This window comes from Notolepis coatsorum, assembly GCF_963971535.1.
Source record: "Notolepis coatsorum genome assembly, contig: SUPER_11_unloc_1, whole genome shotgun sequence".
NCBI classification, from domain to species: Eukaryota; Metazoa; Chordata; class Actinopteri; order Aulopiformes; family Paralepididae; genus Notolepis; species Notolepis coatsorum.
The window spans coordinates 705,989-723,287 of NW_028174870.1; positions in this window are offsets into that span (position 1 = coordinate 705,989).

Genomic DNA, 17,299 nt, shown 5'->3' on the forward strand with positions numbered 1-17,299 from the left:
TACATCTCTACATCACTACATCTCTACATCACTACATCACTACATCTCTACATCTCTACATCACTACATCTCTACATCACTACATCTCTACATCTCTACATCACTACATCACTACATCTCTACATCACTACATCGCTACATCGCTACATCACTACATCTCTACATCTCTACATCACTACATCACTACATCACTACATCTCTACATCACTACATCACTACATCACTACTGTGATCACTACATCACTACATCACTACATCTCTACATCACTACATCTCTACATCACTACATCACTACATCTCTACATCACTACATATCTACATCACTACATCACTACATCACTACATCTCTACATCTCTACATCACTACATCTCTACATCACTACATCACTACATCACTACATCTCTACATCTCTACATCACTACATCACTACATCACTACATATCTACATCACTACATCACTACATCACTACATCACTACATCTCTACATCACTACATCCTCACTGTGATCACTACATCACTACATCTCTACATCACTACATCACTACATCTCTACATCACTACATCACTACATCACTACATCTCTACATCTCTACATCACTACATCACTACATCACTACATCACTACATCTCTACATCACTACATCACTACATCACTACATCCTCACTGTGATCACTACATCACTACATCACTACATCTCTACATCACTACATCACTACATCACTACATCCTCACTGTGATCACTACATCACTACATCTCTACATCACTACATCACTACATCACTACATCTCTACATCACTACATCACTACATCACTACATCACTACATCTCTACATCACTACATCACTACATCACTACATCTCTACATCACTACATCACTACATCTCTACATCACTACATCACTACATCACTACATCTCTACATCTCTACATCACTACATCACTACATCTCTACATCACTACATCTCTACATCACTCCATCACTACATCACTACATCTCTACATCAATACATCACTACATCACTACATCACTACATCACTACATCTCTACATCACTACATCTCTACATCACTACATCACTACATCACTACATCACTACATCTCTACATCAATACATCACTACATCACTACATCACTACATCTCTACATCACTACATCTCTACATCACTACATCACTACATCACTACATCACTACATCTCTACCAGTGATGGGAATAACGGCACTATAAGTAACTTCGTTACTAACGGCGTTCGTTTTTTCAGTAACAAGTAATCTAACGGATTACTCTTCCAATCTTAATAACGTCGTTACCGTTACTACAAAAAAATGCGGCGCGTTACTATGAATTAACCTGTTTCTTTCATCAGACATATCTCTGCGCCGAGAGGCAATAATATGTTCTTCCTTGTTTAGTGGACAGTGCGCGAGCCAAGCATACATGCTGACGATTGGCTGAGGTTGAATACAATGTCATGGTAAGCCAATCAGAGGTGGAGGTGGGCGGGTGTCTAAAGCATCCAGAGTCTGACACACAGCGCGACAAGACAAGCGATCACTCATCAGTCAGCATGAGACCGCGGTCTGTGTAGTGTACGTTTTGAGCTCAAAAAAGAATCCAACGAACAACACAATGTCAACATGAGACCGCGGGTCCATGAGCGTTTTGTGTTCACTCTTTGCAGCGCAGGGCACTGAGTGGCTCTACTGCAGTGCTGACAGCCTTATCAACAGTGCTGCACTTCCTGGTTTAATAGCACAGGCTTCAGCTGCTCAGAGATATATATATCTCTGTATGTCATGCATGTCTTAAATGTAATGATTAGATTAGTTTAGATGATTCGATTAGATTCTTATATCTGTATGTTGTGTATGTCATTGATTGATTGATTGAAAAGTTTATTAACAGATTGCAGAATGGGTACAGTACAGTACAGCTCAATACATACAATTGTTAAGGGGATGCAGACCAGAGAAAGACTTTCGTCATAAATGTCATGAATTGAAAATGGGGGACCCTGATGTAAACAAGACGAAACTCTTTCTCTGGTCTGCATCCCCTTAACAATTGTGTGTATTGAGCCGTACTGTATTGTACCCATTCTGAAATCTGTTAATTAAAATGTTCAATCAATCAGTATATATTTGTTATTTATTTTTGGTATAGTGCTTAACAAGCATAATTTAATGTTGCCCAGTTGTGGCCTGTTGAGGGGCAATACATATCAAAAGTTCCAAAACATCTATTCTGTTTGTATTTGTATGATCCACTATATAAACATAGTAATTATAATATCTACATAGCCTACATGGCATTTGATTGGAGGCTAGTCTCACTTTGTCCCACAGCAACATTAAAATAGTTTAGATTTGTGTATGTTGTTTATGTAAAAAAAAATCTTGAAAGTAACGCAATAGTTACTTTCTGAAGTAACTAGTTACTTTTATAATTTGTAACTGAGTAAGTAATTTAGTAACTTTTTGGAAGAAGTAACTATTAACTGTAAATAGTTACTTTTTTAAAGTAACTTGCCCAACACTGATCTCTACATCACTACATCACTACATCACTACATCCTCACTGTGATCACTACATCACTACATCACTACATCTCTACACATCACTACATCTCTACATCACTACTGTGATCACTACATCACTACATCACTACATCACTACATCACTACTGTGATCACTACATCACTACATCACTACTGTGATCACTACATCACTACATCTCTACATCTCTACATCACTACATCACTACATCTCTACATCACTACATCACTACATCTCTACATCACTACATCACTACTGTGATCACTACATATCTACATCACTACATCACTACATCTCTACATCACTACATCACTACATCTCTACATCACTACATCACTACATCTCTACATCACTACATCACTACATCTCTACATCACTACATCACTACATCTCTACATCTCTACATCACTACATCTCTACATCACTACATCACTACATCTCTACATCACTACATCACTACATCTCTACATCACTACATCACTACATCACTACATCACTACATCCTCACTGTGATCACTACATCACTACATCACTACATCACTACATCTCTACATCACTACATCACTACATCACTACATCCTCACTGTGATCACTACATCACTACATCACTGCATCTCTACATCACTACATCACTACATCTCTACATCACTACATCACTACATCACTACATCACTACATCTCTACATCACTACATCACTACATCACTACATCTCTACATCACTACATCACTACATCCTCACTGTGATCACTACATCTCTACATCACTACATCTCTACATCACTACATCTCTACATCACTACATCACTACATCACTACATCTCTACATCACTACATCACTACATCTCTACATCACTACATCTCTACATCACTACATCACTACATCCTCACTGTGATCACTACATCACTACATCTCTACATCACTACATCACTACATCTCTACATCACTACATCTCTACATCACTACATCACTACATCACTACATCTCTACATCACTACATCACTACATCACTACATCTCTACATCACTACATCACTACATCTCTACATCACTACATCACTACATCACTACATCTCTACATCACTACATCACTACATCTCTACATCACTACATCACTACATCTCTACATCACTACATCAATACTGTGATCACTACATCACTACATCTCTACATCACTACATCACTACATCTCTACATCACTACATCTCTACATCACTACATCACTACATCTCTACATCACTACATCTCTACATCACTACATCACTACATCACTACTGTGATCACTACATCACTACATCACTACATCTCTACATCACTACATCACTACATCACTACATCACTACTGTGATCACTACATCTCTACATCTCTACATCACTACATCTCTACATCTCTACATCACTACATCACTACATCTCTACATCTCTACATCACTACATCACTACTGTGATCACTACATCACTACATCTCTACATCACTACATCTCTACATCACTACTGTGATCACTACATCTCTACATCACTACATCACTACATCACTACATCTCTACATCTCTACATCACTACATCACTACATCACTACTGTGATCACTACATCTCTACATCACTACATCTCTACATCACTACATCACTACATCTCTACATCACTACTGTGATCTCTACATCACTACATCACTACATCTCTACATCACCACTGTGATCACTACATCTCTACATCACTACATCACTACATCACTACATCACTACTGTGATCACTACATCTCTACATCACTACATCTCTACATCACTACATCACTACATCACTACTGTGATCACTACATCTCTACATCACTACATCACTACATCACTACATCTCTACATCACTACATCTCTACATCACTACATCACTACATCTCTACATCTCTACATCACTACATCACTACATCTCTACATCACTACATCTCTGCATCACTACATCACTACATCTCTACATCACTACATCACTACATCTCTACATCACTACATCTCTACATCACTACATCTCTACATCACTACATCTCTACATCACTACATCTCTACATCACTACATCTCTACATCACTACATCACTACATCTCTACATCACTACATCACTACATCACTACATCTCTACATCACTACATCTCTACATCTCTACATCTCTACATCACTACATCACTACATCACTACATCTCTACATCACTACATCACTACATCTCTACATCTCTACATCACTACATCACTACATCTCTACATCACTACATCTCTACATCTCTACATCACTACATCACTACATCTCTACATCACTACATCACTACATCACTACATCTCTACATCACTACATCACTACATCTCTACATCACTACATCACTACATCACTACATCTCTACATCACTACATCACTACATCACTACATCCTCACTGTGATCACTACATCTCTACATCACTACATCTCTACATCACTACATCTCTACATCACTACATCACTACATCTCTACATCACTACATCACTACATCTCTACATCACTACATCACTACATCCTCACTGTGATCACTACATCACTACATCTCTACATCACTACATCACTACATCTCTACATCACTACATCTCTACATCACTACATCACTACATCACTACATCTCTACATCACTACATCACTACATCACTACATCTCTACATCACTACATCACTACATCTCTACATCACTACATCACTACATCACTACATCTCTACATCACTACATCACTACATCTCTACATCACTACATCACTACATCTCTACATCACTACATCAATACTGTGATCACTACATCACTACATCTCTACATCACTACATCACTACATCTCTACATCACTACATCTCTACATCACTACATCACTACATCTCTACATCACTACATCTCTACATCACTACATCACTACATCACTACTGTGATCACTACATCACTACATCACTACATCTCTACATCACTACATCACTACATCACTACATCACTACTGTGATCACTACATCACTACATCTCTACATCTCTACATCACTACATCTCTACATCTCTACATCACTACATCACTACATCTCTACATCTCTACATCACTACATCACTACTGTGATCACTACATCACTACATCTCTACATCACTACATCTCTACATCACTACTGTGATCACTACATCTCTACATCACTACATCACTACATCACTACATCTCTACATCTCTACATCACTACATCACTACATCACTACTGTGATCACTACATCTCTACATCACTACATCTCTACATCACTACATCACTACATCTCTACATCACTACTGTGATCTCTACATCACTACATCACTACATCACTACATCTCTACATCACTACTGTGATCACTACATCTCTACATCACTACATCACTACATCACTACATCACTACTGTGATCACTACATCTCTACATCACTACATCTCTACATCACTACATCACTACATCACTACTGTGATCACTACATCTCTACATCACTACATCACTACATCACTACATCTCTACATCACTACATCTCTACATCACTACATCACTACATCTCTACATCTCTACATCACTACATCACTACATCTCTACATCACTACATCTCTGCATCACTACATCACTACATCTCTACATCACTACATCACTACATCTCTACATCACTACATCTCTACATCACTACATCTCTACATCACTACATCTCTACATCACTACATCTCTACATCACTACATCTCTACATCACTACATCACTACATCTCTACATCACTACATCACTACATCACTACATCTCTACATCACTACATCTCTACATCTCTACATCTCTACATCACTACATCACTACATCACTACATCTCTACATCACTACATCACTACATCTCTACATCTCTACATCACTACATCACTACATCTCTACATCACTACATCTCTACATCTCTACATCACTACATCACTACATCTCTACATCACTACATCACTACATCACTACATCTCTACATCACTACATCACTACATCTCTACATCACTACATCACTACATCACTACATCTCTACATCACTACATCACTACATCTCTACATCTCTACATCACTACATCACTACATCTCTACATCTCTACATCACTACATCACTACATCTCTACATCACTACATCACTGCATCACTACATCACTACATCCTCACTGTGATCACTACATCCTCACTGTGATCACTACATCCTGACTGTGATCACTACATCACTACATCACTACATCTCTACATCACTACATCACTACATCTCTACATCACTACATCACTACATCTCTACATCACTACATCACTACATCCTCACTGTGATCACTACATCACTACATCACTACATCTCTACATCACTACATCACTACATCCTCACTGTGATCACTACATCACTACATCACTACATCTCTACATCACTACATCTCTACATCACTACATCACTACATCTCTACATCACTACATCACTACATCCTCACTGTGATCACTACATCACTACATCACTACATCTCTACATCACTACATCTCTACATCACTACATCACTACATCCTCACTGTGATCACTACATCACTACATCACTACATCTCTACATCACTACATCACTACATCTCTACATCACTACATCTCTACATCTCTACATCACTACATCTCTACATCACTACATCACTACTAGGGGTGGGAATCACCAGTTTCATCATGATACGATACGATATCGATTCTTTGGACAACGATACGATATTTGCCGATATCACAAAGTCTCTCACGATACAATACGATTAGATTAGATTCAGGTGCCTGCAATCGATATGAGATGATATCATATGCCCATTTAACACAATCAGTAACATTTAGATCAACTAAAAAACGGTAACGAAAATATCATTTGACATTTGTATTTTTGAGCTCTTCCAGACATTTAAAGGAAAATCAATCTATTGTTTTTAATACAAATAGACCTCCTGTTCACTGTAAAGTGCCACGTTTTGATATATTGAGCTTTAAACTTTAAGCTCCATTTTTTGGAACTCAAAACTCACAACCTAAAACCCCTCCCTACCTTCCTCTCCCAAACCGTTCCTACAACAATTTGTTGATGTTGCATGATCATGTATAGGCCTACATTTATTATGTATTATATTGTTTATGTTTAAATAACATTTAAACATCAAACTCCTCTGACCTCATCTGGTCTTTCCAAAGACGCGCGCACACACACACACAGAAAGGGAGAATGCTATGCTGTAACGTCTACACACACGGAGCTACTGCTGTTGTTCTTGGGCGGATATGAGACTCGCCACAGGATTTTCAAAATAAGAGTATCGATATGAATCGATCTTATTACATTGCATCGATCCGATTCGATCGTTGATAATTACATCGATGTATCGATCTGGATCGATGTATCGTCCCACCCCTAATCACTACATCACTACATCACTACATCTCTACATCACTACATCTCTACATCACTACATCACTACATCACTACATCACTACATCACTACATCCTGACTGTGATCACTACATCACTACATCCACACTGTGATCACTACATCCACACTGTGATCACTACATCCACACTGTGATTAACACTCACCTAATTATTTATTATTCAAATGCACCATTAACACTCACCTAATTATTTATTATTCAAATAATCCATTAACACTCACCTAATTATTTATTATTCAAATAATCCATTAACACTCACCTAATTATTTAATATTCAAATGACCCATTAACACTCACCTAATTATTTATTATTCAAATGATCCATTAACACTCACCTAATTATTTATTATTCAAATGATCTGTTAACACTCACCTAATTATTTATTATTCAAATGATCCATTAACACTCACCTAATTATTTATTATTCAAACGATCTGTTAACACTCACCTAATTATTTAGTATTCAAATGACCATTAACACTCACCTAATAATTTATTATTCAAATGATCTGTTAACACTCACCTAATTATTTATTATTCAAATGATCCATTAACACTCACCTAATTATTTATTATTCAAATGATCTGTTAACACTCACCTAATTATTTATTAATAAATGATCCATTAACACTCACCTAATTATTTAATATTCAAATGAACCATTAACACTCACCTAATTATTTAATATTCAAATGAACCATTAACACTTTGAGTGCCGACGACGAGAATTGTCGTCTTATAATATTATAACATTATATAATATTTTGGCTGCAGTGGCAAAGTTAAAAGAACGCATATAAGTTTGGGAATTTGTTTTGTTTTGATTTTAGTTTTTTTCTTTTTTTTTACTGAATAATGTAATGTGAGTGTGACTCATGTTGAGGTCCTTGGGTGAGCGGGGGGGGGGGGGAGAGAACGAGCGAGTGTCCATGTAGGATGATCACTGTACAGTCTGTATCAGTTATTGTCTTGTCATGTGGTGTTAAGTTATTGTCTTGGGAAGTCTTTTTATGTATTATTATTGTATTGTTTGTGATATATGTTTTGTTTCATGTTTAAAAAATAATAATAATTGATAAAAAAAAAAAAAACATTATATAATATTATATAATATTATAACCCCTGTTGAGTGCCGAACACGCGATTTGTCGTTTGATTTTTTTATTAGCGATCTGAATTCATATTTCATCAACCGAGTCTCCCGTTGGTACAGCAGCCCCTCCAGGAGCTCCGATGGGGAAAAACCGCCCCCTATCGTCTATCCCTGTGTAACTGCAGGCCCTTCGATTATACTGGGAGATCCCTGTGGGGGGAGCCAACTGGCTCCTTTATGCTGGCGAGGGATCTGATGATGAGGGAAGTGATCGCGGGTAGGAAAGCAGCGTGGAATATATATTTACAGCAGCCAATAATCAATCAATAAACGCGATCGATATTTGGAATGGCGATCAGGAATTGGAATAATCTTTTTGGAGAACATCTGATCTAAGGTAAGGAGTCTATGTTACCAGTTTTAGGATAATCAGAGCTGTATTCACTGAAATAACAGCATGTCCCGTGTGTGTGTGTAATGTTGAGGAAATGAGGTAATCGATTTCTCAGCCCGCCTCTATAGCGTGCATAAGTACACATATACTATCGATAATCTAGTGTTTATTTGAAAACGATTCATAAATAGGCCGACAAATGACAACGTGTCTAGTGTATTCGAGAATATTCCAATAAATACCGTTTATGTGGGAATCTTTACATTTTCCAGAAATTGAGAACGATAGCTTTTCGAAATGCTATAAAAAGGATATGAACCGATTAAAAAACAATCCGTTTCGACAATGTTGACTGTAAACAAGTCATTGATAAGCGACGGGCAGATTAGACACATAGCCATAATTTAAAACATAGATTATGCGTTTTTAACGCTAACATTGAAGTGGGTGGCGGCATTCAAGGGGGTACAAAGGTAAACACGGTAGGCATCGAAAGTGTTAACACTCACCTAATTATTTAATATTCAAATGATCCATTAACACTCACCTAATTATTTATTATTCAAATGATCCATTAACACTCACCTAATTATTTAATATTCAAAGCATCCGAGGTCAAACTCGGGCACATTGACGGCTCTGAACATGCGCAAGACAAAAACAAACATGCGGCTCAGACAAAACACAGCTAGCTAACTCACTCACCACCAGAGCCCGCAGTGGGTCCCCATTCCTGGGGGGCTGGGCAAGAGGTGGAGGGCACTCTGCAGCACAGCTAGCTGGGCTCTGGGGGCCTGGCGGGGCCCCTCCCTGGAACCTTATGTGGCCCCGCCCACCACCGCTGCCTCTCTTTCGCCTGGCAACACAATATTCCACTATTTGATTAGTTTGAAAAGACACATTTCCAGATACCAATTCTTAGTCCTAAGCTTTCAATATCGACAAAACCTAGAGTAGCAATCTGATCCGATAACTGAACACTATAGGCTTATTAATACTGTTGGTTTGGGGGTCTGTGTACAAATGTATTGAGACATAACCCATGTATCTGCATCCCAACTGAAGTGAACATGAACTGAATTGAACTGACACTGACTGACACTTGTTATATGTGACTCAGGGCTGTACAGTGCAATGATCTCGTCGCAAATTGCCCCTTAATTTGGCCGTTGCGAGTTGGAAATATTATTTGGGAGCAACGTTGCGAGTTGTGATTTCAACCCTTCATTCGCATTTCACTCCTAAATTAATCCATACAAATTGGATACATTTTTTAAAAAACATTAGCCTACAACCAGGGCTGTACAGTGCGACACAATGTCGTGGTGCTATGAAAGAATCTGTCGGCAATGAATGAACTTACTGCGATCACCGATAGCCTGAGTGAAAAAAAAGATTTGCGTGTGGAGTGAATCTGGGTCACGCTAAGTACCTGGTACTTGTAGTCTATCGTGCGATTAAAGACCATGTCCCTATCTGCGTAGTCTATACATCCAACACCAAATCCCATAATTCCTAGCAAAACGAAACTGAATGTGGGCTCTCTTCCTTTCAATATGGGCTATTGCATCGCCAAAGAAGCACCTCATTTCAATACATTTAAGACGCAAAAAAGAACAACGGAGTGGATATCAGTCCATCTTATGACAACCACGTCCGATGTGGAGAGATAAGATGATGATGATTGACGTGATGATGTGATGATTGATTGACGGGGACACAGACACTTCTAACGTTCACGTTCAGCTATGCATTAGGTGAGTAGTCCTACCGTAAGAGCCTCATACGGGTCAATTAAACCTTTTTGATTAGTCTTTCCTTCCAGCTAAGTTGGACTGAACATTTCACTGTCAAAAGCGCAAATGTAAATAAGGTTGCGTCGCAACACGGTTTTCAAAATAAAGGTCACATATACAAATACCTCTCAATTCTTATTAAAAAAAGTCCCGGATATACATAAACATTAATTGGCATAGATCTCTATAAACGGCCCAACACATTGATCACTTTAGGCACACACTGAAACCAGTAACATCACAAATATGAAGCAGGTAATTACCCATACAAATAAACCTTTCATGGGGTTATTTACAATAATAATTCATTTGATTTCTAACGCACTTTTCATTGTGAAACAAATGTATGCAGAGTTTCTTGTCCTCCTGATTAATGCAATGGTGTGTGTGTTGTGGTGATCTCATTCAAGGAGCACTACACAAGCGCGCGCACACACATACACACACACACAGTTTGTTGTTTTTGTTCTATTAGTGATTTACACACTTTCTCAGTTGGTTCATTATAAAAGATACAAACCTGAAAACAAACGCACTTAAATGTTAAATAAAAGGACCACAGTAATGAGGCAGGAGGAACATATTTCTTTAATAATGGTAAAATTGTTATTTAAAAATGAGCCCCTAAAAAATATTTTTTGCCCCTAAATTTCTCATTTAGGGGCAAGTGTGCCCCTAGTGAAAAAGCTTAGCGTACAGCCCTGTGACTGTCCTGTATGTATTTATGTATTTATTGTGGGGATTGGGAGGTGGGCGTTTGATGTTCCATGATGTCCCTGTGCTTAAATAACATGCTGTACCACAAACCATTACCACCAACCATAGTTGTGTGGCATTAAAGTATCTTGTATCTCGACTGGAGAGATTTAACATGCTTCTATGTACCAAATATGCAGATAATGGGAGTAGCTTTGATTTCTAACATGTTAGGCTTTTCATATCCCATTTTTAGCATTGGGGGAAATCCTACAATAGTGATGATCCTGGTTTAGCCCGGCAGTGACCTGAGCACAGACACCAGCATCGGTTCAACCCTAATCCTAAAAGCATATCAAATCAAAAAGTTACAACTGAATTGACCTCTCAAGCCCCGCCCCGTTTTCTTAAACCTCCAAAAGTGTGTCTGAGGGAAGCGATTGGAGTTGTGATTGGAAGATGGAGGAAAAGAGGGCGGGGCTTGAGACAGGTCAATTTGTGATCCCTGGCTTGCCATATGAGGAGAGCAAGATACTCACAACTCACAACTGTTATGTTTTCATACTTAAAAGAATTGTATAAATTGTTTTATTTACTTGCATACGTAGATGTACATTACATACCCAAACGCAGCCGTGTCCAGGACATATCCTCTCGCCTCCCTGGCTGCAGTCACCTTTCTCTTCTCCTCCAGGGTGTTCAGCAGTGTTGGGTAGTTCCTGAAAGACGGTTACTGTTGTTTTGTATTGAGTCGTACTGTATTGTACCCATTTCATTTTTTTTTCATTTTTTTTTTATTCGTACATGGAATTACCACAGTCCAACAGTACATATACATATAATAATCTGTTAATAAAGTTTTCAATCAATCAATCAAACTGTAAGAACCCCCCCAGTTTAGCAAAGGCGACTCACTGGAAAACTAATTATAATCTGGAGATTTGGCACCATCTAGTGGTGTAATGAGGTCATTGGGTACAGGAGTCCCATGATGACTCCCAAAGACAAGGGGCTGCATCCCCTCCCAGCCATCCCTTAGTCAGCCCTCTGCTGAGCAAAACATAACAAGCAAAGCATCCAGGTTCTCTGCTAGGGAAGAGGGGCATTGATGCATAGGGCTGAGGCATTGATCAGCCTGGCGGCTGAGGGGAAGAAACTTAGTCTATGACAAGCTTTCACATCCTTTGGGATCCGCAACCTTCTCCCAGAGGGGAGCAGGGTGAAGAGGCTGTGTCCGGGGTGGGAGGGGTCGGCCATGATCTTTCTTGCCCTCTTCAGCGCCCTGGAGTCGTGCAGGGACCTGAGGGAGGGCAGGGGACAGCCGATCACCCTCTCCGCGGAGCGAATCACCCACTGCAGCTTGGCGAGATCTTTTGCCGCTACAGCGGGGAACCAGGAGATGATGGAGTGGGTGAGGATGGACTAAATGATGGCCGTGTAAAATTGGGCCATCATGGTCCTCGGCAGTTTGAATTATTTCAACTGCCGGAGGAAGAACATCCTCTCCTGGGCCTTTTTAAGCAGGGCCGCGATGTTTAGCTCCCATTTCAAGTCCCGGGAGATTGTCATTCCTAAGAATCGGCATGACTCCACGGAGGCGACTGTTACAGGCTGGTCTACAGCTCCGCCCTGTGGCCGGTGCCTGTATGGTATATACGTGTCTCACATCCTGGAGAAGGTGTGGTTTGTTTACTGGTGATTTCCAATACACGGCATTGAGACACAACTCGACTCGACTCATTCATTGTACAGCTACACTTGCAAACATGGTGTCAGAAGTGGGATTAGGACCCAAAGAGGATCTACATATGGCCCGTCGCTGAAACAGCTGTTTGCAATAACAGCAGACGTTTATGTGTTGTTTGGGTGAGAGTTTTGGTGGCGACAATGGCTTCCAGCATTCCGCCTCCGGAGCCAATGAAGATGACGGGAGACATTCACGGCAACTGGGTGAGCTTTCAAGCGGAGTTCGAGGACTATCTGCTTGCGACCGGGCTCAGCGAGAAGGAAAAGCCAGTCAGGCGGCGGCGCTCAGACGGTTAATGGGGAACGACTGTCGTCATATTTATAAACACAACCTGGGACTCACCGTGGAGCAACAAAAATATGTGGGGGCTATTCTGACAGCACTGCAGCAATACTTCACACCAGCTAAGAACGTGATATTTGAGAGGTAAGTTTTTGGCAACTTGAAACAGGAGGATGGAGAGCTATTTGATGCTTTTGTTACAAGACTGAGAGAAAAGGCTGCCTCTTGTGAATATGGAGCTATTAAAGATGAACTCATAAGGGACAGGCTTGTCCTAGGGATAACTGATGAGGGCGCTAGACGTCGCTTATTAAGAGAAAGGGACCTTAAATTGGATGAGGCCATCATTATTTGTCGGGCAGCTGAGATCATGGACAGTAGGTTAAAGACCATGTCTCTGGGCAGCGGCAGCTCCGGGCCTGGGGACAGCGTTAACGCCACACAAGGGCAGCGATATGGACGGAGGCCATCCGAGGCCAACACATCTGCACAGCCACAGAACATGAGAGACACTGGTGAGTGCAAGTACTGTGGCACACGGCACAAACGTGGGCGAGACCAGTGCCCCGCCTTTGGTAAATCATGCCGTTCATGTGGCACGGCTAACCATTTTGCAAAAGTATGCATGAAAAGAGGCCAGCAGGCTCGCCAGTTAAATGCTGTGGATGACCCATGGCCAGGGGAACTGGAGGACAGGGACCAGGAGGAGAGAGACGTGTACACAGCAGAGAGGGGGGCTGTGAACACTCAAGGGAAAAAGTGGTTTGTCAACCTACCACTGCAAAAAGGCCTCCAAAGGTGCCAGCTCGACTCGGAAGCCACATGCAATGTGAAGAGCATCAAGGACAAGACAAGACTGGCACCTAGAACACCCCTTCAGAAGAGCTTCATCAAACTGAAACTCTACAACAGTGAGTGGATGAGCTCGTTGGGGGTGTACAGCACACAATGCGTCATTAGGGGTAAGACGCACAGACTGGACTTTGAAGTCGTACATACTGGCCAGAGGCCCTTGCTTTCAGGGGAGACATGTGAGAGGCTTGGTCTGATACGCTTCACCATTCCTGAGGAGCTGAATAAAGTGGAGCACTGCAGGAAGGTGTCACTGACCAAAGAGTGGCTCGTCAGCACCTACCATGATGTGTTCACCAGCCCTGTTGAGTCTCTGCCCGGTGATATTCACTTTGAGCTGGACAGCACGGTGGCGCCGGTGCAGTGTGCTCCCAGGAACGTTCCTGTGGCCCTGAAGGCAGCTGTTAAAGCACAGCTGGATAAATATGAAGAAGATGGGCACTTGACCACAGTCACTCGACCCACGGACTGGATTAGCAATCTAGTCATAGTACAAAAGCCAAACAAATTGAGACTATGTATAGACCCAAAGCCCCTTAACCGAGCTCTGAAACGGTCCCATTACCTGATGCTAGGGCTGGGCGATATAACGATAACGATAAATATCGCGATATATTTTAATAATCGATATCGAATATCGAAATAAAAAAAAAATCGATTTTTTTTTTTTTTTTTTTTTTATATATATTTTTTTTTACCTGCAACAGGGCAGTTTTAAAACCAGAGACAGTGGACAGACTTGTCTTTCTTGCCTGCAACTTAAAGTAATGGCTTTGCTTGTCCAAATGACAATACTGACCAAATTCAGATTTCTTTTTCTCTTGTCCATTTATTTTGTTTGCTTTCTAATTTAAAATACATTTTGAAACCATCTGTACACAGTAGGCTATGTGTGCTAGCAGAACTAGACTCCAGTCACGAGTCACAGTGCACATGTGCGGTGGTTTGTCCACCAAAAAAGCGCCAAAAGATCGAAAATAAACTAGCAGAGCCAGAACTGTTCAACTCCTCTGGAGCCACAGCCAGCAGAGAAGCCGGTTTACTTTAGCTTTTAAACCAGCTGCAGCCTGAGAACTGGAGTGTGAGGGGATGTAACACTAAAGATGGCGGCAATGACAAAGAATTGCTGCAAAATAAACATACATCTGTTGTTAAAAAAAAAAAAAAAAAAAAAAAAAAAAAAAATTATACTTATAACAATTCGATAATTATCGATATCGAGAAATAAAATAAAATTATCATATCGTTATCGCGATATGATTTTTTTCCATATCGCCCAGCCCTACCTGATGCCCACTTTGGATGATGTGCTGTATAAGCTGCCAAAGGCACGTATATTCACGCTGGTGGATGCACGGGATGCATTTTTACAGTGCAGTTTGGATGAAGAGAGCAGCCTGATGACAACGTTCTGGACACCGTGGGGTAGGAAACGTTGGCTAAAACTCCCTTTCGGTGTGTCAGTGGCTCCAGAGCTGTACCAAAGAAAGCAGCATGAGCTGCTGGCTGGCTTGACAGGGATTGAGCCCATAGCCGATGATATCCTCATAGTTGGCTGTGGGGACACAGAGGATGAGGCCAACCACGACCATGACACGAACCTCGTCGCTCTGATGGACAGATGCAGAGAGGTAAAGCTGAGACTGGGCCTACAGAAGCTGCAGTTTCGACTGAAGGAGGTCCGCTTCCACGGCCACATACTGTCCGCAGAGGGCCTCAAGGTTGACCCTGACAAGGTCAGGGCGGTTCTGGACATGCCAAACCCCACAGACGCAAAAGGGGTCCAGCGATGTGTCGGGTTTGTGAACTATCTGTCGAGATTCATGCCACGCTTGTCAGCGGTATGTGAGCCTCTGAGGAGACTGCTCAACAAAGATGTGATGTGGCACTGGCTGCCCAAACATGAGGCCGCCATGAAGGAAATCAAGGCTCTGATCACGGCAAAAAAAAAAAGTCAGTCACACACACACTTGCCCAAATTACGTCATCTACACGCACATACACGCACGCAAGCGCACACACCTAGCCAGAGACAGAGAGGCGGTGGCTCGGTGCTAGGGATGCCCCCTGAAACCCAGGAGTAAGCTCCGACGTTAACGGTACTGCTATCGGTAAGTTAGTCTATGAGCGGATTAGCTACGGAGCTAACAGAGTGTACCATCCATCTGCGACGCAACAGTGGCAGCAACAGTGGACACGGAGTAATGTTAACGTTATGTCGAGTTCATACTACACTACACGTATGAACTCGACATAACGTTAACATTACTCCGTTTCCATGAAGTGTTTAATTAGCAGCAATCTGTTGTTGAAAATGTAACGTTAACCGGAAAACCGGAAATGGAATGCGAGGACAGGAAGCCGCCATGAAGTCGGCTTCTGGCCCTTGTAGTCATATATATTGTAGTCTTTTAGTCTTATT